This window comes from Triticum aestivum, chromosome 7D (assembly GCF_018294505.1).
Source record: "Triticum aestivum cultivar Chinese Spring chromosome 7D, IWGSC CS RefSeq v2.1, whole genome shotgun sequence".
NCBI lineage: Eukaryota > Viridiplantae > Streptophyta > Magnoliopsida > Poales > Poaceae > Triticum > Triticum aestivum.
In genome coordinates, this window is record NC_057814.1 from 504,043,418 (window position 1) to 504,066,013 (window position 22,596).

Sequence of the window (22,596 nt, forward strand, 5' to 3'; positions counted from 1 at the left end):
TATTACTGCCTCTAGGGCATATTTCCTTCAGTCTCCCACTTGCACTAGAGTCAATAATCTAGATTACGCAGTAATGATTCTAACACCCATGGAGCCTTGGTGTTGATCATGTTTTGCTCGTGGAAGAGGCTTTAGTAAACGGGTCTGCAACATTCAGATCCATATGTATCTTGCAAATCTCTATGTCTCCCACCTGGACTAAATCCCGGATGGAATTGAAGCGTCTCTTGATGTTCTTGGTTCTCTTGTGAAATCTGGATTCCTTTGCCAAGGCAATTGCACCAGTATTGTCACAAAAGATTTTCATTGGACCCGATGCACTAGGTATGACACCTAGATCGGATATGAACTCCTTCATCCAGACTCCCTCATTTGCTGCGTCCGAAGCAGCTATGTATTCCGCTTCACACGTAGATCCCTCCACGACGCTTTGTTTAGAACTGCACCAACTGACAGCTCCACCGTTCAATGTAAACACGTATCCGGTTTGCGATTTAGAATCGTCCGGATCAGTGTCAAAGCTTGCATCAACGTAACCATTTACGGTGAGCTCTTTGTCACCTCCATAAACGAGAAACATATCCTTAGTCCTTTTCAGGTATTTCAGGATGTTCTTGACCGCTGTCTAGTGATCCACTCCTGGATTACTTTGGTACCTCCCTGCTAGACTTATAGCAAGGCATACATCAGGTCTGGTACACAACATTGCATACATGATAGAGCCTATGGCTGAAGCATAGGGAACATCTTTCATCTTCTCTCTATCTTCTGCAGTGGTCGGGCATTGAGTCTTACTCAACTTCACACCTTGTAACACAGGCAAGAACCCTTTCTCTGCTTGATCCATTTTGAACTTCTTCAAAACTTTGTCAAGGTATGTGCTTTGTGAAAGTCCAATTAGGCGTCTTGATCTATCTCTATAGATCTTGATGCCCAATATATAGCAGCTTCACCGAGGTCTTTCATTGAAAAACTCTTATTCAAGTACCCCTTTATGCTATCCAGAAATTCTATATCATTTCCAATCAGCAATATGTCATCCACATATAATATCAGAAATGCTACAGAGCTCCCACTCACTTTCTTGTAAATACAGGCTTCTCCAAAAGTCTGTACAAAACCAAATGCTTTGATCACACGATCAAAGCATTTATTCCAACTCCGAGAGGCTTGCACCAGTCCATAAATGGATCGCTGGAGCTTGCACACTTTGTTAGCTCCCTTTGGATCGACAAAACCTTCCGGTTGCATCATATACAACTCTTCTTCCAGAAATCCATTCAGGAATGCAGTTTTGACATCCATTTGCCAAATTTCATAATCATAAAATGCGGCAATTGCTAACATGATTCGGACAGACTTAAGCATCGCTACGGGTGAGAAGGTCTCATCGTAGTCAATCCCTTGAACTTGTCGAAAACCTGTTGCAACAAGTCAAGCTTTCTAGACAGTAACATTACCGTCAGCGTCAGTCTTCTTCTTGAAGATCCATTTATTCTCACTTGCTTGCCGACCATCGGGCAAGTCAACCAAAGTCCACACTTTGTTCTCATACATGGATCCCATCTCAGATTTCATGGCCTCAAGCCATTTTGCGGAATCTGGGCTCACCATCGCTTCTTCATAGTTCGTAGGTTCGTCATGGTCTAGTAACATAACCTCCAGAACAGGATTACCGTACCACTCTAGTGCGGATCTTACTTTGGTTGACCTACGAGGTTCAGTAATAACTTGATCTGAAGTTCCATGATCATCATCATTAACTTCCTCACTAATTGGTATAGGCGTCGCAGAAACCGGTTTCTGCGATGAACTACTTTCCAATAAGGGAGCAGGTACAATTACCTCACCAAGGTCTACTTTCCTCCCACTCACTTCTTTCGAGAGAAACTCCTTCTCTAGAAAAATTCTGAATTTAGCAACAAAAGTCTTGCCTTCGGATCTGTGATAGAAGGTGTACCCAACAGTCTCCTTTGGGTATCCTATGAAGACACATTTCTCCGATTTGGGTTCGATCTTATCAGGTTGAAGTTTTTTTCACATAAGCATCGCAGCCCCAAACTTTAAGAAACGACAACTTTGGTTTCTTGCCAAACCACAGTTCATAAGGCGTCGTCTCAGCGGATTTTGATGGTGCCCTATTTAACGTGAATGCGGCCGTCTCTAAAGCATAACCCCAAAACGATAGCAGTAAATCAGTAAGAGACATCATAGATCGCACCATATCTAGTAAAGTACGATTACGATGTTCGGACACACCATTACGTTGTGGTGTTCCGGGTGGCGTGAGTTGCGAAACTATTCCGCATTGTTTCAAATGAAGACCAAACTCATAACTCAAATATTCTCCTCCATGATCAGATCGTAGAAACTTTATTTTCTTGTTACGATGATTTTCAACTTCACTCTGAAATTCTTTGAACTTTTCAAATGTTTCAGACTTATGTTTGATTAAGTAGATATACCCATATCTGCTCAAATCATCTGTGAAGGTGAGAAAATAACGATATCCGCCACGAGCCTCAACATTCATCGGACCACATACATCTGTATGTATGATTTCCAACAAATATGTTGCTCTCTCCATAGTTTCGGAGAACGGCGTTTTAGTCATCTTGCCCATGAGGCACGGTTCGCAAGTACCAAGTGATTCATAATCAAGTGGTTCTAAAAGTCCATCAGTATGGAGTTTCTTCATGCGCTTTACACCGATATGACCTAAACGAAAGTGCCACAAATAAGTTGCACTAGCGTTATCAACTCTACATCTTTTGGCTTCAATACTATGAATATGTGTATCACCACTATCGAGATTTAACAAAAATAGACCACTCTTCAAGGGTGCATGATCATAAAAGATATTACTCATATAAATAGAACAACCATTATTCTTTGATTTAAATGAATAACCGTCTCGCATCAAACAAGATCCAGATATAATGTTCATGCTTAACGCTGGCACCAAATAACAATTATTTAGGTCTAAAACTAATCCTGAAGGTAGATGTAGAGGTAGCGTGCCGACCGCGATCACATCGACTTTGGAACCATTTCCCACGCGCATCGTCACCTCGTCCTTAGCCAATCTTCGCTTAATCCGTAGCCCCTGTTTCGAGTTGCAAATATTAGCAACAGAACTAGTGTCAAATACCCAGGTGCTACTACGAACATTAGTAAGGTACACATCAATAACATGTATATCACATATACCTTTGTTCACCTTGCCATCCTTCTTATCTGCCAAATACTTGGGGCAGTTCCGCTTCCAGTGACCAGTCTGCTTGCAGTAGAAGCACTTAGTCTCAGGCTTAGGTCCAGACTTGGGTTTCTTCTCCTGAACAGCAACTTGCTTGCTGTTCTTCTTGAAGTTCCCCTTCTTCTTACATTTGCCCTTTTTCTTGAAACTGGTGGTCTTATTGACCATCAACACTCGATGCTCCTTTTTGATTTCTACCTCCGCAGCCTTTAGCATTGCGAAGAGCTCGGGAATCGTCTTATCCATCCCTTGCATGTTATAGTTCATCACGAAGCTCTTGTAGCTTGGTGGCAGTGATTGAAGAATTCTGTCAATGACGCTATCATCCGAAAGATTAACTCCCAGTTGAATCAAGTGATTATTATACCCCAGATATTTTGAGTATATGCTCACTGACAGAACTATTCTCTTCCATCTTGCAGCTGTAGAACTTATTGGAGACTTCATATCTCTCAATCCAGGCATTTGCTTGAAATATTAACTTCAACTCCTGGAACATCTCATATGCTCCATGACGTTCAAAACGTTGTTGAAGACCCGATTCTAAGCCGTAAAGCATGGCACACTGAACTATCGAGTAGTCATCATCTTTGCTCTGCCAGACGTTCATAACATCTGGTGTTGCTCCTGCAGCAGGTCTGGCACCCAGCGGTGCTTCTAGGACGTGATTCTTCTGTGCAGCAATGAGGATAATCCTCAAGTTACGGACCCAGTCCGTGTAATTGCTACCATCATCTTTCAACTTTGCTTTCTCAAGGAACGCATTAAAATTCAACGGAACAACAGCATGGGCCATCTATCTACAATCAACATAGACAAGCAAGATACTATCAGGTACTAAGTTCATGATAAATTTAAGTTCAATTAATCATATTACTTAAGAACTCCCACTTAGATAGACATCCCTCTAATCCTCTAAGTGATCACGTGATCCATATCAACTAAACCATGTCCGATCATCACGTGAGATGGAGTAGTTTCAACGTTGAACATCATTATGTTGATCATATCTACTATATGATTCACGCTCGACCTTTCGGTCTCCGTGTTCCGAGGCCATATCTGTTATATGCTAGGGTCGTCAAGCTTAACCTGAGTATTCCGCGTGTGCAACTGTTTTGCACCCGTTGTATTTGAACGTAGAGCCTATCACACCCGTTGTATTTCTTACGCACACGCAAGATCATGGTGATGCATAGCAACGAGAGGGGAGAGTGTTGTCCACGTACCCTCGTAGACCGAAAGCGGAAGCGTTAGCAGAATGGGGTTGATGTAGTCGTACGTCTTCACGATCCGACCGATCAAGTACCGAACGCACGACACCTCCGAGTTCAGCACACGTTCAGCCCGATGACGTCCCTCGAACTCCGATCCAGCCGAGTGTTGAGGGAGAGTTTCGTCAGCACGACGGTGTGGTGACGATGATGATGTTCTTCCGACGCAGGGCTTCGCCTAAGCACTGCTATAGTATTATTGAGGTGGACTATGGTGGAGGGGGGCACCGCACACGGCTAAAAGATCAAACAATCAATTGTTGTGTCTCTAGAGTGCCCCCTACCCCCGTATATAAAGGAGCAAGGGGGAGAGGTGCGGCCGGCCAGGAGGAGTCCTACTCCCACCGGGTGTAGGACTCCCTCCCTTTTCCTTGTTGGACTAGGAGTGGAGGGGGAAAGAGGAGGGAGAGAGGAAGGAAAGGGGGGCGCCGCCCCCTCTCCTTGTCCTATTCGGACTAGGTGGGGAGGGGCGCGCGGCCCTGCCCTGGCCGCCTCTCCTCTCTTCCACTAAGGCCCACTATGGCAACATACTAAATGAAGAAAGCACACAAAGTGTTCCTCCGGTAAACGGGAGTTGCATAATCTCATAGTCATAGGAACATGTATAAGTCATGAAGAAAGCAATAGCAACATACTAAATGATCGAGTGCTAAGCTAACGGAATGGGTCAAGTCAATCACATCATTCTCCTAATGATGTGATCCCGTTAATCAAATGACAACCCATGTCAATGGCTAGGAAACTTAACCATCTTTGATTAATGAGCTAGTCAAGTAGAGGCATACTAGTGACACTCTGTTTGTCTATGTATTCACACATGTATTATGTTTCCGGTTAATACAATTCTAGCATGAATAATAAACATTTATCATGATATAAGGAAATAAATAATAACTTTATTATTGCCTCTAGGCCATATTTCCTTCTGGTCCGACCAGGACGTCAAGGCATGCCCAAGACCTGCGGAGCCAAGGTAAGGCGTGCCAACTACTGGGCTCAGGAGCCCCGCGGGCTCGTGTTGGTGTACCTCAAGCCATGTCCACAAAAGGCACACCATCATTCCATACATTCCTTTTCATACATAATAAGGGGGCCCCCTTTCAAAATACTTTTACACCCCATAGGGCCGCGCCCGGAGGTTTCCCTTTCTTACACAGGTTAGGGCAAAGAAGGAACATGGTTAGCCGGAGGCGCTGCCTTCTTCGCTGGCCTCGCTGTTTTCGTCCCCATCATCAGAGTCGTCGATAGCGTCGCCTACATCATCGTCGTCCGCACCGCCTTCTCGACCACCACCATGGCCGCGTCATCTTCAGGCACGCACTCCGCTACCAGAGCGTCCACGTGGTTGTCCACCCAGTCCGACAAGTTGTCTTGGATAACTCTGGGCATGGGGGCAATGGCAGCGTCAAAGTCAAAATGGGGATCGAGGTTCTGAAGGTGACAGAAGACGCGCGAGAACACACGCCCGAGGAGGCCTCGGCTCCTTTCCTCGATGAGCTCGCAAGCCCTCGCGGCCCGGTCCTCCGGGCGCGTCACGATTTCGGTGAAGAAGCGGAGGTGCCTGGCGTAATCTTCCTCATGCTGGTGAGGGGCGCTCTCCTCGCAGATAGTGCTCAGTACTCGGTTGGCTCTCACCCAGAGGTCTTGGAGCATAGAGGCATGTGAGGGAGTCCTGGATTATGGGGTCCCCGGGTGTCCGGGCTATGTGACATGGGCCAGACTGGTGGGCCGTGAAGATACAAGATAGAAGGCCTTCCCCCGTGTCCGGATGGGACTCTCCTTTGCATGGATGGCAAGCTTGGCATTCGGATGTGTAGTTTCCTTTCTCTGTAAACCGACTTTGTACAACCCTAGGCCCCTCCGGTGTCTATATAAACCGGAGGGTTTAGTCCGTAGAGGCAATCATAATCATACAGGCTAGACATCTAGGGTTTAGCCATTACGATCTCGAGGTAGATCGACTCTTGTAACCCCTATACTCATCAATGTCAATCAAGCAGGAAGTAGGGTATTACCTCCATTAAGAGGGCCCGAACCTGGGTAAACATCGTGTCCCCTGCCTCCTGTTACCTTCGATCCTCAGATGCATAGTTCGGGACCCCCTACCCGATATCGGCCGGTTTTGACATCGACATTGGTGCTTTCATTGAGAGTTCCTCTGTGCCATCGACAGAAGGCTCGATGGCTCGTTCGATCATCTACAACGATGCCGTTTCCGGGGAAGCTTTCCTCCCCGGCCAGATTTTTGTATTCGGTGGCTTCGTTCTGTGTTCCAACTTGATTGGCCACCTCGAGCAGATCTATAGCTATGCCCATGGTCATCAGATCAGTTTCGAGAACCTAAACTATGTCGCCGATATCTGAGGAGACTTGATCTTCGAAGGGTTCGCGGCCCCGACAACCGCTCTGGCCTTAGATCCGGAGCAAACCATCAGGTCCGAAGATGGGAGTTTGGAGCCCACCGGACTCTCCACTGCAAACCACATTATCAAGGATCCGGAGGCGATGGTGTCCACGGCGAACTCGGAATCAGACCGGGTTCCCCCTATCATTAAAAGGCCGGACTCACCCCTAGACTCCAGATCCGAACTCTCGAAGTCCATGCCAAGCGAGCATGTCCTAGAGGCCCTTGTCTCGGCCAGCCCCGCGGACTCTAGTTTCCCCATCCAAACCCCGCTCTTAAATGAGGCTCTAGACTTAATGCGATCCCTCGCCATTACAGAGGAATCACTTCCAAACTATGCCCAGCCAGGACTAGGGGCTGAGAGCCGGGAATTTTGCGTCCCACCCACCACCCACTTCATAGCCACTATGAGAAGCCTAAAAAAGAAGCAGCAACAGCTACAAGCGGAACATGATACACTCAACGACAGATGGACCCAGGTCCTAGTTGCGGAAGAGTATGGCCTTCAACGCCCACCAAAGAGCTATCTGAAGCGTCAACTACTACCACAATTTGACGACGAGGCCCTCGGGCCCATACCGTCAAGACATGACCATGCTGATGTACCAGACTGGCCACCACGTGGGTGAGATAAAGCGGCAACCCATGCCGAACACCAACCCGCACCACCTCGCCGTAGAGGCAGAGAGACAACGGCTCTAGGATACACCTACGACCTATGCCAGGACCTCGATAGTAGAGAAGGCCAAGCCAGATCAATCTATGGATCAAGGGGGAGTGCCCCAATGTGAGAAGACGGCCATCAGGCCTGGCGCGACAGGAACAACCTCACCCAGGCCAAAAACCGCATACGGACTTCATCCGAACTGTGTCGTGACATCGCCTGATACAGAGGCGCCGCACACCCCTTATGTTTAACTATTGAGGTAATGGAACACCAGTTACCAAAGGGTTTAAAATCGTGAACATTGAATCATATGATGGTACGACGGATCCTGCAGTATGGATCGAAGATTTTCTTCCCCACATTCACATGGCTCGCGGTGAAGATCTCCATGCCATCAAGTACCTCCCCCCTAAAACTCAAGGGACCAACACGACACTGGTTAAATAGCCTCCCAGAAAACTCTATTGGTAGCTGGGAAGATTTGGATGATGCCTTTAGAGACAACTTCCAAGGTACCTATGTTCGGCCCCCAGACGCCGATGACCTCAGTCACATAGTCCAGCAACCCGGAGAGTCAGCCCGGAAACTCTGGACCAGGTTCTTAATTAAAAAGAACCAAATTGTCGATTGTCCGGATGCCGAAGCCCTTGCGGCCTTTAAACACAACGTCCGTGACGAGTGGCTCGCCCGACACCTCTGCCAAGAAAAACCAAAGTCTATGGCAGCTCTCACTGCACTCATGACTTGCTTTTGTGCGGCAGAATATAGTTGGTTAGCTCGTATAAGCAACAACAACAGCGACCCTGGTACCTCCGAAGCGAGAGATGGCAACGACAAGCCACGACGCAACAAACACAAGCGTCGAAGCAACAATGAAGATAACGAAGACACGATGATCAACGCTGAATTCAGTGGCTCTAAACCCGGTCAGCGGAAGAAGCCATTCAAAGGAAACAAAGATGGTCCATCTAGTTTGGACAGAATACTCGATCGGCCTTGCCAGATTCATGGCACCCCTGATAAGCCTGCCAATCATACCAATAGAAATTGTTGGGCCTTTAAACAGGCCGTTAAGCTAAACACCGAATACAAGGGGAAAGGGCCGCCCAGCAAGGACGACGATGAAGAGCCTCGCCCACCGAACACAGGGGGACAAAAGAAATTTCCCCCCAAGGTAAAAACAGTAAATATGGTATATGTTACACATATCCCCAAGAGGGAGTGCAAGCGCGCGCTAAGGGACGTCTATGCCGTAGAGCCGGTCGCCCCAAAATTCAACCCTGATGAGCCTGTCCGATCACTTTTGATCGCAGAGACCATCCGACCAGTATCCATCACGGAGGTTCGGCAGCATTGGTCCTCGATCCAATTATCGACGGATTCCATCTCACGCGAGTCCTTATGGACGGCGACAATAGTCTTAACCTTCTTTATCAGGACACTATCCGCAAAATGGGTATTGATCCGTCAAGAGTCAAACCAACTAAAACTACCTTTAAAGGAGTAATACCTGGTGTAGAGGCCCGCTGCACGGGCTCAATAACACTGGAAGTGGTCTTCGGTTCGCCGGATAATTTCCGAAGCGAAGACTTGATCTTCGACATCGTCCCTTTCCGCAGTGGCTATCACGCACTACTCGGACGGACCGCGTTCGCCCGTTTCAATGCGGTCCTGCACTATGCTTATCTAAAGCTCAAGATGCCCGGACCACGTGGCGTTATAACAGTCAATGGAAAGATGGAGCGCTCCCTCCGTACTGAGGAGCATACTGCAGCCCTCGCAGCTGAAGTACATGGTGGCCTTATCAAGCCGAATATTACACCGGCAGTCAAGACCCCGGACACCATCAAACGAGTCCATTCTACCCTATAGAATGACAGTCCGGCTTGTCCAGAGCTCGAGTAGCAATTCATCGTCCGTCAAAATCCAAAGCTGATTGTGGCATACGTATCACGCGTACATAACCACGCACTAAAGATACCGTGGGCAAAGACGGAGGCACACTAAAAACAAGGTCCACAATACAGCTCGACCCTATCTGGACCTTCATATTTCCCCCTTTTTCTTTTTCTTATTATTTTTATCTTTCAGGTTCTTTACAACCCACATCACTTTTGAATGATACCAAGGGCCCCTTTCCAGGCCCCTTATGTATACTCGATCGTTGATCCTCTCAAAGGATCATACACCAAGGCGAAAAGCGGCACAGACGTGCGGCAGAGTGTCCAAAGGATCTTCAAGATCATCTTTTCCTTTTTAGGACATGTATACAGCTTTCCCTTGTTCTCAGCATGTAAAATAGCCTTGATGCTTATGGCATCTTCTGTAAAAATACGTTTTGATGTACCAATCAGACTATAATGGAACCAATTTCGCCCAACCTTGTTCGGTATTGGTTCTTAATCAGTCTTCCCCCTTTACGTCATATTGGCATATACACCTCGACATGACTTAAATCGCCAGGGGCTCTATTCAGCCATATATATTCAAAAACAGAAAGTCCGAACACTCTCAGGGTAGACTTCGGCGTCCCGAATACTGCATTATATGCATCGGCGCCGAATCATGTCTTTGGTCAATAGTTGGGTTGCCCGGCTCCTGTGTTTACTACCTTACGTTCTGCTTGTTCGGCTAAGGTAGTAAAGGGAGAACTACTGCAATTGTGTTTCTGGTTCGCCCGGTCAAGCACCTCAGTAGAGAAAGCCGAAAACTGACTGTCATGATGCGGCGAGAGCTGGTCAGCAATTTGACGACTTACTAAATCTCTAGCGGTTTCTTCTATATTACATGAAGGACTGGCTATCTTCCAGTCACGCGCATAAGGCATCCAAGTTCGGATAGCCGCATAGGCACCAGGGGCTATCTTACAGTCTCATTGTCAAATTCCTATGGCTAAGTGAGGGTGATAAAGCCGCATAGTCCGATTGCCTGGTTCGCCGCACTTACACCTCCTTTACGGACCAAGACGTTGGGTCAAGTGTGGTCATGTGCTATTCCGCACACCCCCGTAGTATCTATGTGGGGGCTGAAGCCGAGGACTGACAAACTCTCAGGGATAAAAACGGACGCACAGGAGGAAAAATACTTTAAGATAAAAGGCATAAATATATTACAAAGGCTTGGTTTATAATACAACATCTGGGCAGTTCGGATACATTCACTCGAATATAATGTCCTTCGAGCATTGACCCTCTATCAAACGAGCACCCTCTAGGACGTCTTGAAAATAGCACTCCGGCTTGCGGTGGTGCTTGCCTCCGAGTGGACCCTCAACTGCCACGACGGCGGCCTTCATCTTCGCCCAGTGCATCTTGACACGGGCAAAGGCCATCCGCGCACCTTCTATGCACGTCGAGCACTTCACAGCCTCAACTCGGGGCAAGGCGTCACCGAGTCGCTTGGCCAGGCCGAAGTATCTGCTAGGAATGGGTACAGCTTGCCATAGCCGGACTATGATGTCCTTCGTGGCTGAACCAGACATCCTATGCAGCTCCGCCAGCTGCATCATCTGGTTATTTAGCAGCGCTGGCCGCTCCGGCGCCAGGTACTGCGACCAGAAGAGTTTCTTCGTCGTGTTCCCTTCTTGGGACCGGAAATGCTGTGCGGCGTCGGCAGCACTCCGTGGGAGATTCGCAAAGGCGTTTGGAGCACTCCATAGTCGATTTAGCAAAACATATCTCCGACCGCCAAATATACTCTGTAAAAGAAAAGGCTTACCAACCGCTATTTGTTCGGCTTGCTTGATCTCCTCACGAGCCGCCTGGGACTCGGTACGTTCCTCCTTGGCCTCTTGGAGAGCCTTGTCGAGTTCGGTTGCCTGGGCCTTATTCTGCTCGTCCAAGGACTCGCACTTGTCGGCGGCGTCCTTGAGCTCTTGCTCCACCTCGGTCACCCTCTCCTCATACTGGCGGCGGCCGACCTGTTCGGCCTTTAAATCCGCAGCCGCTTTGTCTGCGGCCACTTTTCTCATTTTCGCCTCCTCCTTGGCTTCGGCAAGGGCACTCTTGAGGGCCTCGACCTCGGTCGCGCTTCCTACAATCATACACATAGCAGGACATGAGCTTACACTCTGAGTTTGCATTACAATTCAGGCTTGTAAGGGATGTTTTAAAAAGTATAACTTGCACCTCCTTGAACCGCTTGTTAACGTGGTAAATCTGATCGTCAACCAGCTTCAGCTTCCGCTTGAGTTCGGAAACTTCAGCGGCCTGGGCGGAAGTCGCTAACAGTGAAACCTGTTTAGCAAAATAGATAAGTATGTTATCTCCGGTGAATATTTGATCCTCTATCTAGCCTCTTTTTCAAAAAGCCGAACAGAGTCTCAGGGGCTACTATCTATACACAGGCATCTTTTTTGCAGATGCAAAAGTTGCTAAGAACATTATCGCATACCTCAAAGCCTGTTAACAGGCTGGTGAAAGCTTCGTTCATCCCGCTTTTGGCGGACTGAACATTTTCAACCACCGTACCTATCAGGGTACGGTGCTCGTCCAAGACGGAAGCGCTACGAAGTGCTTCGCTCAAAGTGTCCGGCGCCTCCGGATTGATGGAGGACGCCGGCGGAGTCGGCAATCCCTCCTCCTTCAAAGGGGGCTGCTCGCTCGATTCCGGAGACGTGTGTGTCTCCGGAATGGTATTCGAATGGGGACCGGACTGGTCCGGGCCCCCGTCATCAGTTTCCATGGGGTCTGTGCGCCCCATGTTCTCGGCAGCCGAGGCATTACCCTCTGGCGCCGTGTCAGCGGCCTTCCGCACCTCTCCCTGGCCCGGAGAGGTTCGTAGGGATAACACCTCGGTGTCAACCGCGGCATGTGGCGGGGAGGCTCGCGGAGGCGTTTCGCTCTCCATCATCTCCGGCGCCAAAGAGTTCCCCGAAGACGATGATTGTTGGGGGAGATCACGGGCCGGACTGAAATACATAAATGATATGTTATCCTACAATTTGTAAAAGGCCGGACATATTCATAGTATCTTTGAATACTTACAATTCGTCCAGGGGCTTCGCCGTGGGGTGCCACTGGGGGTTGACTTCAGCATCCGAGTCTGAGCCATCCGAGAGGGATATCTTCCCCCTTTTGCACGCCTCCGCCTCTAGGTCGTAGGAGGCCGCCCTCTTTTTCTTCTTCTCCTTGAGGAGAGAATTGCTCTCTTCCTCCTCCTCCTCTTCGTCTTCATCTCCCTCGTGGGAGGAGAGAGCTTCCGTATTTCTGGACACCGCATCCGAAGTACCTTTATGGAGGAGGCCACTTTTAGCCTCCTTGCCCTTCTTCTTGGCCTTCTTCTCCGGCGCCTGGTACGGCGCCGGGACCATCATCCTCGTTAGCAGAGGAACGGCTGGGTCTTCGGGTAGCGGAGCCGGACATCGGATCCGCTCCGCCTTCTTTGTCCAGCCCTGAGGGAAGAATGGAATGCTCATCATACCCCTTGGGGTTACAAATTGAAGTTATGTTTGGAAATCATAAACTTGCTGGAGTGGCCGGATGAGCGCAGTCGAGGCCGATGTCTTCGGTCGTCTCAGGCCACGACTTCTGGGCCTTGAAAAGCAGCTTCCAGATATCTTCGTGCGTCGTGCCGAAGAATCGCTGCAGGGTCCGAGGGCCAGCCGGATTGAACTCCCACATGTGGAGAGGCCGGCGCTGGCAGGGGAGAATCCGGCGAAAAAGCATCACCTGATGACATCAGTAAGAGTGACGTTCTTCTCCATCATATTCTTGATGCGCTTCTGTAGCATCATCACCTCATCGGGCGACGCCCAATCCAGGCCCTTGTTAATCCACGATGCAAGCCGCATTGGAGGCCCGAATTTAAACTCGGGAGTAGCGGCCCATGTGGTGTCGTGAGGTTCCGTGATATAGAACCACTCCTGTTGCCATCCCTTCACGGTCTCCACAAAGGCCCCCTTTGGCTAGGTGACGTTAGGGAGCTTGCTCACCATGGCGCCAACCGCAGTCTGCATGTTGCCCTGCGACCACGTTCGACTTCACATTGAAGACCTTAAGCCATAGGCCGAAGGGGGGGATGCGGAGGAGCGCCTCGCACACAACGATGAACACCAAAATATGGAGAAAGGAATTTGGGGCTAGTTCGTGGAAATATAGACCATAATAGAACATGAGGCCACAGATGAAAGGATGGAGGGGAAGCCCTATTCCACGGAGAAAGTGGGGGATAAACACCACCCTCTCATTGGGCTCCAGAGTAGGGATGATCTGCTTTTTGGCAGGAAGCCGATGCGCGATGTTCGCGGCCAAGTACCCCGCTTCCCGGAGTTCCTTGACGTTCCTCTCCGTGATGGAGGAAGCCATCCACTTGCCCTGCGAGCCGGATCCGGCCATGGCTGGGAGTGTTTGGTGGCTACGGAAAAGATCGAAACTTGGGCGCTGGAGCTCGAGGACGGAAGGGCTGAGGAAGAAGAAGGCGTGGGGTAAAAAGATGGGTCCTTATCCCCTTATAAAGGCAGTGAATATCAAGCGCCCCCTCGCAAGCCTTAAAACTCGCCTATTCCCAAGGGGTCATGCGAACGACACGGTTGGAATACCCAAACCCGTATTGATGAGAATCCCGCAATAAGGGGACATGATCACTGCTTTGACAAGGCGTGTCAATAGAGGCCGCGCCTCGAAACGCGAAGTGGGAGGCCACAAAACGGTTCAAAATAATGATAAGGCCAGACGTAACGTCTCGCCGAAAAAGCGGTCAGTGGACATGACTTATTTTGTTTAAGTATTTCACCCTTGTGGTTCAGGGTTGTAACTGTTATACAGAGCCGGGATATAGTTCTCTTGTTCAACTACTTTGGAGTATTCGGAGGAGGAACCCGCCTTGCAACGCCGATGACAATCTGCGCGCCGGACACATCGTCATTGAAGCCTGGTTCAGGAGCTACTGAGGGAGTCCTGGATTAGGGGGTCCCCGAGCGTCCAGGCTATGTGACATGGGCCGGACTGGTGGGCCGTGAAGATACAAGATAGAAGGCCTTCCCCCATGTCCGGATGGGACTCTCCTTTGCGTGGATTGCAAGCTTGGCGTTCGGATGTGTAGTTTTCTTTTCTGTGTAAACCGACTTTGTACAACCCTAGGCCCTCCGGTGTCTATATAAACCGGAGGGTTTAGTCCGTAGAGGCAATCACAATCATACATGCTAGACATCTAGGGTTAGCCATTACGATCTCGAGGTAGATCGACTCTTGTAACCCCTATACTCATCAAAGTCAATCAAGAAGGTTGTAGGGTATTACCTCCATTAAGAGGGCCCGAACCTGGGTAAACATCTTGTCCCTGTCTCCTGTTACCTTCGATCCTTAGACGCACAGTTCGGGATCCCCTACCTTAGAAGCATACGCGCCCTCACCCGAGAGGAGAATCGGGCGGTCCGTGCCATGGCCGGACTGCCACGGAAGGAGGAGAAGTAGGACAACGACGGCGAGGACAGCTCCAGCAACGAGCAGATCCGACTCGACCTGTACGGCGTCTGCGACCGGTACTTCCGTGAGAAGGACGACAAGGGCGCCAGAAAGGGCAAGGGCACCCGTTGATGAACTCCATCATAGCCAAACATGCCCAATTTGGGTAGTCTGATGTCATGTTTAGTTGATAGTAGTGATGATGTTATCGGGCGTTGTGTGTGCATAGACGTAGTTGCATGAATTTGTATGGATTTGAGATATGTTAATTGAGGTGTCCGGATGTGGATTTTATTATTTAAGGGTTGTCCGGTCAGTGTCCGCGGACACGCCTGGACACGCCTAGGCGCGTCTGCGGGGGTTTCAGGGGCCGGATTTGTGAAGTCCGGCTGATGCTCTTACGGACCTCTCCGAGATTCATCTCGCATGGTGCCGGATTCGGCTGGCCCAGTGCTTCCTTTCCACTCTTACAAAAGAAATGTTTTTTTTCGTCTCCATGGAATTTTTTTCCGGTAAAAAGGTCTTTGCACAGGCAGCGGCCGCTGAATGCGGACCGGTCCGGCCCAGGCTCCTCCTATAAAATGCGCCCGTGCCCTCGTCAACGAGGGCCACGCCAGGTGCCCACCAGCCACCACCAGCAGCTCGATTTAGTACTCGTTCTCTGGAGATCACGCTGCACAAGATCGGCAAAGAGCGAGGCCGATCGGGATGGCGGACAACGTCGTGGGTGCCTACTACTACCCGCCGTTGGAGGTAGCCGCCGCCGAGCTCGGCGAGACCGCCGGGTCCAAGCTCGACGACGATGGCCGCAACAAGCGCACCGGTACGTAAGAACCCTGCCTCATCTCATGGTGTACAGTACTTGATTGTTGGTTTCTCAGTCTGACTAAGCGATACCGGTGTTTGCAGGCACGATGTGGACGGCGAGCTCGCACATCATCACGGCGGTCATCGGGTCCGGGGTGCTGTCGCTGGGGTGGACTATCGCGCAGCTCGGCTGGGTTGCCGGCCCCGCCGTCCTGCTCCTCTTCTCCCTCATCACCTACTTCACCTCCTGGCTGCTCGCCGACTGCTACCGCTCCGGCGACCAGAGCAATGGGGAGCGCAACTACACCTACATGGACGCCGTCAACGCCAACCTCAGCGGCGTGAAGGTCCAGATCTGCGGGGTGCTGCAGTACGCCAACATCGTCGGGGTAGCCATCGGCTACACCATCGCCGCCTCCATCAGCATGCTGGCGATTAAGAGGGCCAATTGTTTCCACCGCAACGGCCACGCCGACCCCTGCAAGGTCTCCAACGTTCCCTACATGATCATCTTCGGCGTAGCCCAGGTCTTCCTCTCCCAGATCCCCGACTTCGACCAGATCTCCTGGCTCTCCATGCTCGCCGCCGCCATGTCCTTCACCTACTCCTCCATCGGCCTCGGCCTCGGCGTCGTCCACGTCGTAGGTAGGTGATTATGTACACTGATCTATCGATGAGTGATTATGATACCTCAATAATAGTCAACAATGTGTTAACAAATTACGCATGCATGGATGCAGCTAACGGAGGTATGAAGGGCAGCCTGACCGGCATCACCATCGGCACGGTGACGCCCATGCAGAAGGTGTGGCGCAGCCTGCAGGCGTTTGGAGACATCGCATTCGCCTACTCCTACTCCCTCATCCTCATCGAGATCCAGGACACCATCCGGGCGCCGCCGCCGTCGGAGTCCACGGTCATGAAGCGCGCCAACATGGTCAGCGTCGCGGTGACCACGGTCTTCCACATGCTCTGCGGCTGCATGGCCTACGCGGCCTTCGGCGAAGCAACGCCCGGGAACCTTCTCACGGGGTTCGGCTTCTACGAGCCCTTCTGGCTCCTCGACGTGGCCAACGCCGCCATCGTCATCCACCTCGTCGGCGCATACCAGGTGTACTGCCAGCCCCTGTTCGCCTTCGTGGAGAAGTGGGCGGCGAAGAGGTGGCCGGAGTCCAAGTACGTCACCAGCAAGGTGAAGGTCCCGCTCTTCCAGACGTACAAGGTGAACATGTTCCGGGCGACGTGGCGGACGGCATTCGTGGTGGCGACGACGGTGGTGTCCATGATGCTGCCCTTCTTCAACGACGTGGTGGGGTTCTGGGCGCGCTGGGGTTCTGGCCGCTCACCGTCTACTTTCCCGTGCAGATGTATGTGGTGCAGAAGAACGTGCCCAAGTGGAGCACGCGGTGGGTGTGCCTGCAGATGCTCAGCCTCGGATGCCTCGCCATCTCCCTCGCCGCCGCCGCGGGGTCCATTGCCGGCATCAAGTCCGACCTCAAGGTGCACCACCTGTTCAAGTCATAATCGACGTTTGACGATCATGCACGCACGCACGCACCGAAGTGTGAAAGCTCACTTTGGCTGGAGGGTGAAAGCCAAAGTTGGTCAAAAAGAAGAGCGACAAGATAGCGAAGTACTTTTTTTTTTAAATATAGCGAAGTACTAGTTGCCTAAGAAAATGTCACCGGAGTGTCAGCAGTGTGTCAACAATTAATTTCCTTGTGTGTCTGTCGTCTGTTGTCACCCTGAGTTCGGACTCTTTGTGTCATGTTCAGATCACACCAACCTCGGCCGATCCGAAGCTAAAGTTGATCCACCGCTATTTTCGGAACTGGGTTGAAATCTCCGAAGAATCTTCATTCTTTTGTAAGAGTGGAAAGGAAGCACTGGGGCCAGCCGAATCCGGCATGCTGCGAGATAATCTCGGAGAGGTCCGTAACGTCGTGGCGTTCGAAGATCCCGGACGGCATTTTGGGCGATGTATCCTTTGCCTTTCCGGTGAGATTCCAGTTGCCAAGTCTCGTCGACACTCTTGAGTGGGTTTGTGCTGGCGGCCTGGCGGTTTCACGGTCACGGCCACCCCTGGCCCTCTGCAGTCGCTGTCACAGAATCTGTGGTTGGCGCCGACGGTAGCATGCAACCGTGCATACAAAGGGGGCAAAAAACTCACGAGTAAAATATATAGAGGAATATGGGCATGGCCCCGTATATGTTTGGTTTCTAACCATACCGTCACTTCTCAACTTAGAGCAACTCCAACAGTTTCTGTAAATTTCTTCTTGTAAATGTGGTTTGACGGGATGTTAATTTTTTTAGGGAAACTTTGACATGTGAGGAATTTTCTCTGTTCATGTAAAACTTTTTCTAAAAACGGTTTTTGACGGTGGCACGACGGGTGACGGTGTCCTGAATTAGGGGGTGCCAACCTAGTTGGCCCACAGTCGGCGGGCGGAGCATATGGGCCACTATTCTCACCAGGAAGGTCTACGGAAACCTCGTACCTCGACGCGATCAAGATAGACTATGGCGAAGACTTGACCTGTACTCCAAGGTAAGTTTCAGCCGCCGCCATGTGCATCTTTAGATCGGAAACCGACCTTGTGTAATCCTAGGTACCCTGTTTGGCGTGTATATAAGCTGAGGGGTTTAGCCTATAGGGGGGATCAATCATAATCAGATCCACCTAGCCCTAGTGACGGTGTCCTGGACTAGGGGGTCCTGGCCCAGCCGAACTAATGTATGGGCCGGACCACCAGCCCGTTAAGGAGGAGGGACTCTGGAGGGCTTCAAAGTGCGGCAATCGAAGACTTGGCGTGTGCTTTAAGCATATCTGATTAGATTCGGCATGTAACTCTTAGATGAAAACTGACCATGTGTAAGCCTAGATACCCCTGGTGCCTATATAAATAAGAGGGTTTAGTCCGTAGAGGCCATCCATACACCCATTCATACATTCATCATGCCCCTAGGGTTTAGACCACAACTCACAATCTCGAGTTAGATCAACTATGTACTTTGATACTTCCACAATATAAGCAAGAGCGGGATGTACGGTTTTACCTCCATAGAGAGGGCTCGACCTTGGTGTCGGTGTAAAAACCAGTAGACCTCGGGGTAGGGGTGAGGGAGACCTCGATTTGGGGGTCCTCACGTGTTCGGCCTACTCGGACATGGTCCGGGCTAATGGGTCGTGAAGACAGAACGGAGGATCATTCCCCATCTTCGGGTAGGACTCCTGGATGCGTGCACAGCAAGAGTGGAGTCCGGTGTGCTGTTTCCTACCTTTGTAAACCGACTCTGTATCCCTCCGGTGTATATATAAATCGAAGGGTTAGGTCTGTAGAGATCATCAGAATTCATATAGGCTAGACATTTTGGGTTTAGCCATTATGATCTCGAGGTAGATCGACTCTTGTAACCTTATACTCATCTAATACAATCAAGAAGGAAGTAGGGTATTACGTCCATTAAGAGGGCCCGAACCTGGGTAAACATCGTGTCCCCTCCCTCCTGTTACCTTCGATCCTCAGACGCACAGTTCGGGAACCCCTACCTGAGAACAGCCGGTTTTGACACCGACAGCATGCTCACGCTGCAACGTTCATCGGCGACACGTCTCGTCCGCGTTCTTCTTCGCGAGGGATGCGACGCCGTCAATCTGTGACTGGAGGTAGAGCAGGTCGGCGCGCGCGGAGGCCAGGTCGGCCTGGGCGGAAGTCTGAGCTGCCACAGCGGCCCTCTCGCGCTGCTCCGCCTCGTCTAGTTTCTTCCTAAGGGCGGTGGTCCTGCCCTTAGGCGCAACCTCCAAGAACACCAGCGCCAGGCGGTGCTCATCGGCAAGATCTGCACGAGCCTTTGCCACCCCCCGGCCAACCTCCTCCTGGATCTTGGCTTCACGCACGGTGAAGGCGTCCTCAGCCGCGGCCTCCTGGCGCTCCCTCGTCTCTAGCTGCTCGAGCTCGAGGCTGCGCTCGGAGGCCTCCAGCATCAGCGCCTCCTCGCGTTTCTGGATCTCATTCTCTTCGTAAGGCGCTCCCCTCATTGACGCCAAGACGGCCCTGTGTGCCTCAATCCGCTGCTCAAGGGCAGCGTTCAAGGCAAGGAGTTCTCGTTTGCGCACCTCGGCAGCCTCGCGGTGATGGTCGGCTACCCTGGCCTCCTCCAAGGCCCGGGCGCAGGCCTCGCGTGAGGTCGCAACGAACACCTCGGCCTTCGCATTGGCGCACCCATGCTGAAGATGCCCGAGGTTGATGGCCACCTTCAACTGATGCCATTCGTCCGCCAGCCGAAGGTCCTCTGTCTCAAGGCGGGCGTCGACGTTGACCAGCTCTTCTCCAAGCCGCCTCAGCGCGCCCATTGCCTCCCGGAAGAGCTCGTGGCGTACAACACCGCGCCCACACGCGCGAGCTCCAGAGTATGGACAAATCCATTCTTCACGCCGGGGGTTATTCGGGAGGCTTGAGATGGCCTGCGCGCCCCTGGCGGGGGGCTGAAGGCTGGCGCCTTCCTCGCCACCCTCCGGGCATCAGCGGGGGCGCCGGATGGCGTGGCCTCGCCACTCGAAGATGAAGCCAAGGCTAGGATCACCCAACCACCGGTGACAACCAACGGAGGGGCCCTCGGCACGCCTTCTGCACCCCAGGGCAGACCACGAAGGAGTGACGACAGGAACGCAGGATCAAGGCCCCCCGTCGGCACGTCCGCCTCCAGACAGGCCCTGTGCCCCGCACGGTGGTCCGGTGAGGGGAGCTCGAGACCAGGGTGAGCCGAGGACAGGTGGAGGCCGCTCCTTAGGAGATCTCACTGCCGCAGATGAAGGGATCCTGAAGGGCCATTGTTAGGAAAGGATGCAACGCACAGAGAATCGCGAGGTAGAGGTACTTACTCGTCTAAAGCTATATACTTCCTCTGCTTCAGCGGCCGCTAAGCGTCACCACCGCAGCAGGGAGGCCCCTTTCTCTTACGGAGCGCCTCGAAGTTCAGGCGCAGTTGGCCGAAGCCCAGGGCGCGGCCGTCGGCATCTGGGGTGAGCTGCGGAGCCCCTGGAGTGGCGACCTCAGGTGCATAGGCCATGTCAGCTCCCCGCCCACCACCTAAGGACCGCTTCCCCAAGCTTCAGGAGCGGCAACCTCGGGAGCCTCGGATCGCGTCGGCTCTTTAGTTGCCTCTTCAGGACGCCTCACCCGAGCTTTAGGAGCTGCCATTGCAGGAGCACCGGGCTGCGTCACTTCATCGGCGGCTGCCCTGGCGACACTCGGCGGCGCCCGCCCCCTAGCATCCACCTCCGGGGCGTGCGCCGCGGGAACGACAGGCAAAGGGACCACAAGGACAGGGTTCTCGCGGGGCCCCTCAAGTCCGGCCGGGCGCAACCCCCATTCGTCAAAGAGGGGCATCTGCCTCACGAACCCCTCCGTGTTCTAGCAGCAGTACAGGAGGCAGCCCTACTTCGGAAGTGCGGCTGGCGCGGGGTCGCCCGTTAGGAGCTCGAGCACCGTGCATAGTCTCTCGGGAGGAAGTCCAGGTACATGGAGCCTCATGGGGTCCCTGCTGCCGGCGAAGGTCCACATCCGTCGAGAATGGCGCTGAAGAGGACAATGCGGCACTGGACGAACTCCTTCACCACCATGGGCGCTGTCACCCCAAGCTCCTTCAACCTGGTCAGCCGGCGCCAAACGTGGGCAAGCCGAGGGTCGACAAGCTTCACGTGCCCCCACCCGGAGCGAGGTACAACCGGCGCCCGGGGAAGCAAGAGAAGGGAGTTGAGCACGCTGACATCCACGAACACCCACCGCTTCCGGAATCCACTTATAACCGGCGAGAGCTCAAAGTTGATCCTTGAGCTGGTTGTCACCGCCACAGCCTGAAAGGTTACGCACCCCGAGCACTGACGGGCGTCCGTCGGGTGAAGCGAGAAGACATGGCGAAACAAGGCCACGAAGGGAGCAATGCCCACCATGGCCTCGCAGATGAAGGCAAAGACAACAAGGAGAATGATGGATTGGGGATCTAGATGCAGCGCGTGGACCTGGTACTGCGAGATCATAGCATTTAAGAAAATAGAGAAGGGGGAATCAGGCCTGCCAAGAGGGCGTGGAGATGAATGGGGATCTCGGTGGCCGCCATGTCAACCATGGCGCGGGAAGCAGGCCAAGCCACTGTCGTATTCCACTCATTGGAACTGGCAGCGAGCGCCGGACGGATCTTGTCCAGTATCTCCCGATTGACCACCATTTGACTGCTCGAGGGCGGGCTCGAAGGCCAGCGGAGATTCGACCGGGGCGCGGGTTTTACCCTTCTTCTTCCTCGTCAACCTCGGCGCCATGTCGAAAGGGGAGGACCGGCATTGACATCAGAGCCGAGAAGGTGGAGGAGCCAAGGGAGTGCGTGACAAGCAATGAAGACGAAGCTGAGCCGGCGATGGCGACCGCCAAGCTCGGCGAATATCAAGGCTACATGGGGAAGTGGGGGTGACCACGTCCCATCAATCGCCACGCGTCGACCGAGGCCGTAAGCAGATGGGGCCCGCGGCACTCCACACTTGCCCTTTGGCTTCGCCTCGAAGCCAAGTTTGAGTGCGCCTTGGGCCCGGGGGCTACTGTCGGCGTCCTGGGAACGGGGGTACCCAGACTTGCCTGCCTGCGGCCCACGGCGTGGCTCCGTCAACGGCCCGGTATGGCCCAGCTTCAGCAAAAACAACTCAAGACCCTCGCGAGGGGCCAAGCCTCGCGAGGCGGACGACACCAAGACCTCCCTGGGGGCGGCCTCACTAGGCTGGCTCCCGAGGA

At 52.2% G+C, this 22,596-nt stretch overlaps 1 pseudogene; it reads left to right on the forward strand.

The window, feature by feature from the left end:
* Positions 1–15,629: 15,629 nt before the first annotated feature.
* Positions 15,630–17,539, forward strand: LOC123167024 (amino acid permease 3-like; annotated as a pseudogene).
* Positions 17,540–22,596: the final 5,057 nt, after the last annotated feature.